At 42.4% G+C, this 10,372-nt stretch overlaps 1 pseudogene; it reads right to left on the bottom strand.

Annotated features, from left to right (window-relative positions):
- Window positions 1–4,567: 4,567 nt before the first annotated feature.
- LOC122225171 lies at window positions 4,568–5,177 on the bottom strand (annotated as a pseudogene).
- Between the last annotated feature and the right edge of the window lie 5,195 nt (window positions 5,178–10,372).

The raw sequence follows: 10,372 nt of genomic DNA, 5'->3' as shown, positions 1-10,372 counted from the left end.
TGCTCTGAGAGCCAGGCTTTTAAGGTGGGTTGTGTGGGGAGGAAGGTAGCCAGCTATGCCCCTGAGGCTTTTCACTAATAGTGGTCTCAGAAAGTGTTAAGAGTTGCTCCCTTGGCTAAGAATTCTTCAGGAAGGTTAACTCAAGAGGCACGAGATTCCCTGATTCCCCGTCACCAGGCACTCCTGGCCCCTTAGGAAGCTGTGACATTGGTAGTTACACCCTCTTTTCGGTGGCAGATGAAAACATACAGCTTTGTTTGGAGCAGTTCCTAGTGGTTAGCGTTCCACAGAGATGCCACCGGGACTTGGGCAGGTGGCTGGTGACTATTTCACAAACACGCAGGGTTTCAGTGAAGGAGCCGCGCAGGGGTTGGGGTGGAGAAGGGCAGAAATAAAATGGTTTTGGCACATGGGAACCCAGGAGGAAAGCTGAAGGGCTCAGAACCGTCCCTGCCACCTAGTGAGTCCTGTGTGTTTGTGGGAGCTCTTAAGAGGGGGCGGATTCCATGTTTAAATTGGGTGGTGAGATTGGAATCCACTTGAAGAAGGTGAGGGAATCTGCTCAACTGGTCTCTGAGGAAAGAGTATTCCAGGCAAGATAAACGGCCGTAGGAAAAAGTCTGGCAAGTTCCACAGCATCACAGACACCCTGGGGCTGGGTTGGGTGAGAGACTAGAAAGGAAGTGTTCCTGCTTACATGAGGCCCGTGAGGCCCTGGTGAGGATTTGGGCTTGCACTATCAGTGAGGTGGAACCACATGGGTGGGTGGTTCACAGAGGAACAGCAAGATTCGGTCTTTCTCTCTGGCGTACTAGGAATAACCGGGGAGTAGTGAGGGGGCAAGGGTTGGAGTAGGAAGACCTGGCAAGAGGTTCTGGCAAAATTGGACAGGATGTCGTGAGGCCAGAGTAGTCAGAGGAGGTGTGAGGAGAGTCTGATTCTGGAAATGTTGAGAAGCCAGCATTCACTCCTGAGGGACTGGTACAGGGCCGTGAGAGTGTGCCCAGCAAAGTTTGCGGTCTGTCTTTATATGCGTGGTGACCCCGTGTTGTTTAGTCTGAGTTGGAGGGATGTGGTTGCCATCGAGTGGTTGTGGGAAATAACAGATTGTTCTCTCATTCAGAGTATTTGTTGAGCACCCACTACATGTTAGGCATACGATGATGAAAAAGACAAGCTAAGGTCATTATCCACATGGAGCAGCCATTCCAGTCAGTAGAATTAGACAGTAAATGTGTAAACAGTGCCAACCAGGGGTAAGGGCTATGCGGAAAATAAAATGGGGTAATGTGACGACATCTTGGGTTGCTCAATGTCAGGGGCTGGAAGAGCCCTCTGTGGAGGTGACATCTGCCCTGATGCCATTCATCCCTGAATATCAAATGCTTGCCTTTAGAATGATCTAGACCATTAGAGATGTGTCACGACCTCTCATGGAACGGCTTGAACCGAATTTCATTTTGTTGTTACCTCACAAGACCTTTTAAACTATAGCCTAGGGGCGCCTGGGTGGCTCAGTCGGTTAAGCGGCCGACTTTGGCTCGGGTCATGATCTCTCGGTCCGTGAGTTCAAGCCCCGCATCGGGCTCTGTGCTGATAGCTCAGAGCCTGGAGCCTGTTTCAGATTCTGTGTCTCCCTCTCTCTGACCCTCCCCCATTCATGCTCAGTCTCTCTCTGTCTCAAAAATAAATAAACGTTAAAAAAATTAAAAAAAAAAAAACAAAAAAAAACTATAGCCTAATGAAACTCCATGTGTAAACTCAGGGTATTGTTGAGAATTTTGTCCACCGTGAGGATCAGTGAGTGAATTTTTCTCATATCCCTGTTCCAAAAATTGTGGAAATACTTTTTTTCTGATCTTTTGGCTGCAGTCATGTAACCAATTGTTTTCTATTCTTTGCTTCTGTGGCTAACAAGCTAAAAATCAAATCTGTAACCCCTCCTCTTGCAAGCATATAGGAGTAATGGCATACGTTCATATACTAGCTTAATCCCTGTTTCAACTTACTTTATTTTACTCATTCATCCAATATATTTTTATTATTTTTTTAAACATACCATCTCTTTTTTGTTGTTGTTAATGTTGTATTTTATTTTTGAGAGAGAGGGCGCAAGCAGGGGAGGGGCAGAGAGAGAGGGAGACACAGAATCCCAAGCAGGCTCCAGGCTCTGAGCTGTCAGCACAGAGCCCCACGCAGGGCTCCAACCCACGAACTGTGAGATCATGACCTGAGCTGAAGTCAGACGCTTAACCAACTGAGCCACCCAGGTGCCCCCATCTTCTTTTTTTTAATGGTTGTTTATTTTTTGAGAGAGAGAGAGAGACAGAGAGTGAAAGAGAATCCTCAGCAGGCTCCATGATTTTAGCACAGAGCCCGAATTGGAGCTTGAACTCACGAACCATGAGATCATGATCTGAGCTGAGATCAAGAGTCGGCCACTTAACCAACTGAGCCACACACATGCCCCGACAGTATATTCACGTTTATTGTGTAGTATTCCATTGTATCAGTTTATTTATCCATTTACCTGTTGATGGACAATTGAATGGTTTCCAGGTTTGGCTACTATGAATAAAGCTCTGTGAACATTCTTTCTGTGGACAAATATTTTCATTTTCTTAAATAAATACCAGAGGTAGAGTTGCTGGGTCAGAAGAAAAGTATATGATTGACTTTATAAGAAATGGCCAGGGGCACCTGGCTTTCTCAGTTGGTGGAGCATGTGACTCTTGATCTTGGAATTGTGAGTTCAAGCCCCACGTTGGGTGTAGAGATTACTTAAAAATAAAATCTTTGGGGCGCCTGGGTGGCTCAGTCGGTTGAGCGTCCAACTTCAGCTCAGGTCACGATCTTGTGGTCCATGAGTTCGAGCCCTGCGTCAGGCTCTGGGCCATCGGCGTCGAGCCTGCTTCCGATTCTGTGTCTCCCTCTCTCTCTGCCCCTCCCCCGTTCATGCTCTGTCTCTCTCTGTCTCAAAAATAAATAAATGTTAAAAAAAAAATAAAAAAAAATAAAATAAAAAAAAATAAAATCTTTAGGGGCACCTGGGTGTCTCAGTTAATTGTCTGATTCTGATTTCAGCTCAGGTCATGGTCTCACAGTTTGTGAGTTCGAGTTCTACATCAGGCCAGTATATTGGAATTCTCTCTCTCTTCCTCTTTCTCTGCCTGTGCTCTCCCTGTGCTAGCTCTCTCTCAAAATAAATAAACTTAAAAAAAAAAAAAAAGATAAAAAATAAAATCTTAAAAAAGCAAAGCAAGAAATGGCCAAGTTTTTTCAGGACGGTTTTACTCTGTGCCAGCATGGTATGAGAGTTTCCATTGCTTTATTTTCTTTATGTTCTTTTCTAGAATTTCATCCAGTATTTAGTCTTTTGCATCTGGCTTTTTCCACTTAGCATAACGATTTTGAGATTTGGTCATGTCATGTTTATCAGTAGTTTGTTTTTAACCTGCCCTACCTCTACCCCTCAGTAGTGTGTTTCTTTTTCTTTCTTTCTTTTTTTTTTTTTTTTTAAGTTTATTTATCTTGATAGAGAGAGTGCACACCCGAGCAGGGGAGGGGCGGGGAGAGAGAGAGAGAGAGAGAGAGAGAGAGAGAGAGAGAATGAATGAATGAATGAATGAATATCCCAAGCAGGCTCTGTGCTGTCAGTGCATAGCCCAACTCTAGGCTCAAACTCACGAACCATGAGATCATGACCTGAGCCGAAATCAAGAGTCAGATGCTTAACTGACTGAGCCACCCAGGTGCTCCAGTAATGTACCATGTGCCTATGTCACAGATTGGTTATACACTCACCATTTGTTGGGCTATTTCCATGGTTTGGCTGTTATCAATAAAGCACATGAAGGTCTTTGTGCCAACATGGAGTTTTTTTTTTTTCCTCTTGGGTAAATACAAGTGGGACTGCTGAGTGGTGTGTTAGGTACATTTTAGCTTTAGAAGAAACTGCCAAAGTGTTTATGCCATTTTGCACTCCCACCAGCAGCGGGTGGCGGTTCCCGTTCTCCGTGTCCTTGACAAAAACGTGGTCTTGTCAGTCTTTTTTATGTCAGCCACTCTAATAGGTATGTAGTGAGACCTCACAGTGGTTTTGATCCGCATTTTCATAATGTTAACCTTAAAAATAAAGCAGTTATTTTCCCAGCGAAAATGGGTTTATTCAGGAATGGGGAGACTTGCAATCTGGAACACGCAAGCTAGAGCAAAACTGTAGGCACATCCACCAAACAAAGGAGAGGAATGTTATTTTCTGGAGAAGGAGGTGGTTTGAAGGGGCTGTTTTGAATGAAAGTCCATTGGAGACAACAGTTTATCATTGGCTGAGTCGAAAGGGTAGTTGATTTCTTGTAGGAGACGCACTGTGCATCTTTCCCTGTTGGGGCCTGCAATTGACAGTTCTTTCCTGTTGACATTCTTCTGTTGGGTCTGTGATTGACAGTTTTTCCTATAATTGATTTTGAGTGGTAGGTTCTTCTAGCCTCCCCTCCTAGCCTCCGAGACTACTGTAGTGAGATTTCTCTATTAATTTTCGCAATAATTACTAATGATGTTTAGTATCTTTTTTTTTTTTTTTTCTGTTTTTACTTTTATTTGCATGTATTTCATGCAGAATTTACTCCCGGGCCATAAGTTTTTGTTTCTTCAGTTTCTTCTGGGATATCTTTTTCTTCTGTGCAACCTCCTCTTCTGGTTTGGGAACAGTCTGCTCTTTTTCAGTAAGGATCATCTCAGTGTGGCAGGGAGAGCTCATGTATGGGTTAATCCGACCATGAGCCCTGTAAGTTCTACGCCGCATTTTGGGGGCTCTGTTCACCTGGATGTGCTCAATGACCAGAGAATCTACATCTAAACCCTTTAAGTTCAGCATTACTCTCTGCATTTTTAAGCATGTGCAGTAAAAATTCAGCACTCTTTTTGGGCCACCGACCCTGTGTCCAGCCCCACTGTTTGTCCTGGGCCCACCTACCAGCTCCACCATTGTAGCGTCGGAATGGCACACATTGCTTCTGCAAAGTGACATCTTTCAGATACTTGGTGGCTTTTCGGATATGCATACCCTTGATGGCCTGGGCAGTTTCCCGTGTGTTCCTAAAGTGAACACGAAGATTTGAACTTCTTTATTTGCATGATTTTGTCGGGTTTTCCGGGTCAAGTGAATAGCAAACCATTTTCACAGATCACCTCAGGCCGCTTACGGGAAGAGGCTAATGATGTTTAGTATCTTTTAATGTGGTCATTAGCCAGTTTTATACCTTCATTTGTGAAATGTCCACAACTTTTGCCCATTTTTATAAATTGGATTGAAAAAAAAAATTGGGGTGGTCTTTTTTTTTTTCCTTAATTGAGTTTTAGGAGTTTTTAAAAAATATAACCTGATTGTAAGTCCTTTGTCATCATGAATATCTTCTCACAATCTAAGACTTACATTTTCGGTTTTTGATGAGCAGAAAATTTTAATTACAAATTTTTTTTTTAGTTTATTTTTGAGACAGGGAGAAAGCACGAGCTGGGGAGGGGCAGAGAGAGAGGGAGACAGGAACTGAAGCAGGCTCCATGCTGATAGCAGAGATCCCGATGTGGGGCTTAACCCACAAGCAATGAGGTCATGACCTGATCCAAAGTCAGATGCTCAGCCAACTGAGCCACCCAGATGCTTCGGAAAAATTTAATTTTGATGAAGTCCAATTTATCAGCCTTTTTTTTTTTTTCCAGCTTTTTCTTTTATGATTAGTGTTTTTGTGTTCTAAGACATTGTTGGCCATTCTAAGGTTGCAAAGATTTTCTCCTGTGTTGTCTTCTAGAAATTGTATGGTTTTAGATATTACATTTAGATATATGACCCATCCCAAAATAATTTTTATATTTGGTGTAAGGTAGGGATCAAGATTAATTCTTCATAATGTGTATATCCAGTTGTTCCAACAATACATATTGAAAAGAATGTTCTTTATTCATAGAATTAATTTGATGCTTTTATTGAAAATCAATTGATTGTATATGTGAGAATTTTCGACCTTTTTGTTCCATTGATTTAACTTTACGTCAATACTATACTGTCTTGAGTATTTACTTTGTATCCTGCCACTTTGTTAAACTCATCTATCCCAGTAGCTTTTTTGTATATTCTTTAGGATTTCCTATTTACATAATCATGTAGTCTACAAATAAAGACAGCTTTAGTTATTTATATCCAATCTTTATGCCTTTTATTTCTTTTCTTACATTATATAGACTGAGACCATCGCTACAATGTTGACTAGACTGTGTTTAGAGTGGACATCTTTGCATTGTTTTTAATCTTAGGGGGAGAGCACTGACTGTTTCACCAATTAGTATGATGTTGTTACTATAGATTCTTCATAGATGCTCTTTATTAGTTTGAAGTAATCACCTACCATTTTTACTTTGTGAGGAGTTTGATCTTGAATAAGTTTTATCTTAAAGTTTGTCAAATACTTTTCTGTATTTATTGAAATGGTATCTGATTTTTCTCATTTATTACATTAATATGGTGGAGTACATTGATTTTTCTTTCCTTTCTTTCTTTTTTTTTTTTTTTTAGATTTTATTTTTACATAATATCTACACCCAATGTGGGACTCAAACTCACAACCGTGAGATCAAGAGTTGCACGCTCTACCAACTGAACCAGCCAGGTGCCCGTGATTTTTCAAATGTTGAACCAACCTTGTATTACTAGTATAAACTCCACTTGGATATGACTATCATTTTTATATGTTGCTGGATTTAATTTGCTAATATTTTGTTTTACGACTTGGTAGTGATATTTTTCAATTTGTGAATTTTTTAAATTTTTTTTTTTTTTTAACCTTTATTTATTTTTGAGACAGAGAGAGACAGAGCATGAACGGGGGAGGGTCAGAGAGAGGGAGACATAGAATCGGAAACAGGCTCCAGGCTCCGAGCTGTCAGCACAGAGCCCGACGCGGGGCTCGAACTCACGGACCGTGAGATCACGACCTGAGCCGAAGTCGGCCGCTTAACCGACTGAGCCACCCAGGTGCCCCAAATTTGTGAATTTTTTGGTCTAAGTTCATGAATGATATTATCTGCAATTTCCTTTTACACAGTAGCAGACTTTGGTATCAGAGTTACGCTGCCTCATAAGACAAGCTGGGAAGTATTCCCTTCTCTTCCTCTTTCTGAAGGAGTTTGTGTAAGTACATTCCCATTGTTGTGCTACCATCACCACCATCCATCTCCAGAATTTTTTCGTCTTCCCAAACTGAAACTTTGTACTCATTAAACACTAACACTCAATAGAATAGGGAGCTCGGGGCGCCTGGGTGGCTCAGTCAGTTAAGTGTCCGACTTTGGCTCAAGTCATGATCTTGAGGTTTGTGAGTTCCAGCCCTGGGTCGGGCTCTGTGCTGACAGCTTGTAGCTTGGAGCCTGGAGCCTACTTTGGATTTTGTGTCTCCCTCTCTCTCTGCCCCTCCCCTACTCTCCTTCTGTCTCTTTCTCAAAAATTGATAAATAAATGTTAAAAAATATTAAAAAAAATAGAGAGCTCAAATGATTTTCAACAAGGGTGCTAAGACCATTTAATGGGGAAAGGAGTCATTTCAACAAGTAGTCCTGGGGAGCACCTGGGTGGCTCAGTCAGTTGAGCATCTGATTTTGGCTCAGATCATGATCTCACAGTTTGTGGGTTCGAGCCCCACATCTGGTTTTGTGCTGACAGTGCGGAGCCTGCTTTGGATTCTCTGTCTCCCTCTTTCTCTGTCCCTACCCCACTCACTCACTCTCTCAAAAATAAATAAACATTAAAAATTTTTTTGAAGAAGGGGCACCTGGGTAGCTCAGTAGGTTAAGCATCTGACTTTGGCTCAGGTCATGATTTCACGGTTTGTGAGCTTGAGTCCCACTTCGGGTGAGCCCTACTTCTCTCTCTCCCTCTCTCTCTCTCTCTGCCCCTCATGGGATTCAATCTCCCTCTCCCTCTCTCTCTGCCCCTTGCTCACTTGTGCTCTTTCTCTCTCAAAAAATTAAAAAAAATAAAATGTAAAAACACTATAAGTAGTCCTGGGAAAACTAGATTATTCACATGTAAAAGAATTGCCTTATATGATGTACAAAATTTAACACAAAATGGATCAAAGACTTAAGAGACCCCAGAGACTGAACTTTAGAGACCTGTGAGCTAGGGGCACCTGGGTGGTGCAGTTGGTTGTGTCCAACTCTTGATTTTGGCTCAGGTCGTGATCTCATGGTTTGTGGGTTCAAGCCCCGCGTTGGGTGTGTGCTCTTGGGATTCTCTCTCTCACTCTCTCTCTCTGTCCCTCCCCTGCTCTCTCTCTCTCTCAAAATAAATAAACATTAAAAAAACAAAAAAAAAGACCTAAGAGCTAAAACTATAAAACTCGTAGAAGGAAACATAGGGAAAAGCCTCAGAACAGTATATTTGTCAGTGATTTTTTTGACTCTGACACTAAAAGCACAGGAAACCATAGTAAAAATTGATCAATTGGACTATATAAAAATCAAGAATTTCTTTTTTTTTTTTTTTAATTTTTTTTTTAACGTTTTTTTTATTTTATTTTTGGGACAGAGAGAGACAGAGCATGAACTGGGGAGGGGCAGAGAGAGAGGGAGACACAGAATCGGAAGCAGGCTCCAGGCTCTGAGCCATCAGCCCAGAGCCTGACGCGGGGCTCGAACTCACGGACCGTGAGATCGTGACCTGGCTGAAGTCGGACGCTTAACCGACTGCGCCACCCAGGCGCCCCATAAAAATCAAGAATTTCTGTTTACCAAAGGACACAATCAACAGTGAAAAGGCAGGCAGCCCACATGGGCACTTGGCTGGCTTAGTCGGTAGGGCACGTGGCTCTTAATCTCGAGGCTGTGAGTTTGAGCCCCATGTTGGGTGTAGAGTTTACTTAAGAAAAAAAAAAAGCAGCCTACAGAATGGGAGAAAATATTTTCAAATCCTGTATCTGATAAAGGGTTAACAACCAGTATATATAAAGAACTTGTAGGGGCACCTGGGTGGCTTGGTCGGTTGAGCGTCCGACTTCAGCTCAGGTCATGATCTCACGGTCCGTGAGTTCGAGCCCCGCGTCGGGCTCTGGGCTGACCCCTCAGAGCCTGGAGCCTGTTTCGGATTCTGTGTCTCCCTCTCTCTGCCCCTCCCCCGTTCATGCTCTGTCTCTCTCTGTCTCAAAAATAAATAAACGTTAAAAAAAAAAATTAAAAAAAAAAAAGAACTTGTACACTCAAATGAAACAAAACCCAAATAACCCAATTGAAAAATGGGCAAAGTACTTGAATAGCTATTTCTCCAAAGAAGATATACAGATGGCCAACAAGCACGTGAAAAGATGCTCAACATCACTCATCATCACTCAGGGAAATGCGAGTCAGAACCACAACAGAAAATAACAAGTGTTGACAAGGATATGGAGAAATTGGAGTCCTTTTGTATTGCTGCTGGGAATGCAAAAAATTATGCAGCTGCTGCAGAAAACGGTATGGTGGTTCCTCAAAAAAACTAAAAATGGAAAAAATCCAGAAATTCTACTTCTAAGTATATATCCAGGAGAATTGAAAGCAGGGTCGTAAAGATATGTATACGTATGTATACATATCCATGTGTGTGTGTGTGTATATATATATATTATATATAATATATATATTAAAAATGTTTTTATTTATTTTTGAAACAGAGACAGAGCATGAGCAGGGGAGGGGCAGAGAGAGAGGGAGACACAGAATCTGAAGGAGGCTCCAGGCTCTCAGCTGTCGGCACAGAGCCCGACACGGGGCTCAAACTCATGGAGTGTGAGATCATGACCTGAGCTGAAGTCGGATGCTTAACCGACTGAGCCACCCAGGCGCCCCTATATTTATATATATTTTTAAGAACTTATTTTTGTGGGGCACCTGGGTGACTCAGTCCATTAAGTGTCTGACTTTTGATTTTGGCTCAGGTCATGATCTCACGGTTTGTTAGATCGAGCCCTGTGTTAGGCTCTGTGCTGACAGTGTGGAACCTGCTTGGGATTCTCTCTCTCTCTCCCTCTCTTTTTGCCCCTCCCCTGCTTGCTCTCAAAATAAATAAACTGTAAAGCAAAATTATTTTTGAGTAATCTCTACACCCTGTGTGGTGCTCAGACTCACAATCCTGAGATCAAGAATTGCACACTCTTTTGTGTGTGTGTGTGTGTGTGTGTAGAGAGAGAGAAAGCAACAGAGCACAAGCGGGGAGAGGCAGAAAGGGAGACATAGAATCTGAAGCAGGCTCCAGGTTCTGAGCTGCCAGCACAGAGCCCAACCTGGGGCTCAAGCTCACAAACTGTGAGGTCATGACCTGAGCCAAAGTCAGGCGTTTAACCCACTG

The sequence above is a fragment of the Panthera leo genome, chromosome B4 (genome assembly GCF_018350215.1).
Source record: "Panthera leo isolate Ple1 chromosome B4, P.leo_Ple1_pat1.1, whole genome shotgun sequence".
In the NCBI taxonomy this organism is placed as follows: Eukaryota; Metazoa; Chordata; class Mammalia; order Carnivora; family Felidae; genus Panthera; species Panthera leo.
Note: the sequence above shows the minus strand (reverse complement) of the source record. Positions and strands in the feature narration are given on the sequence as shown.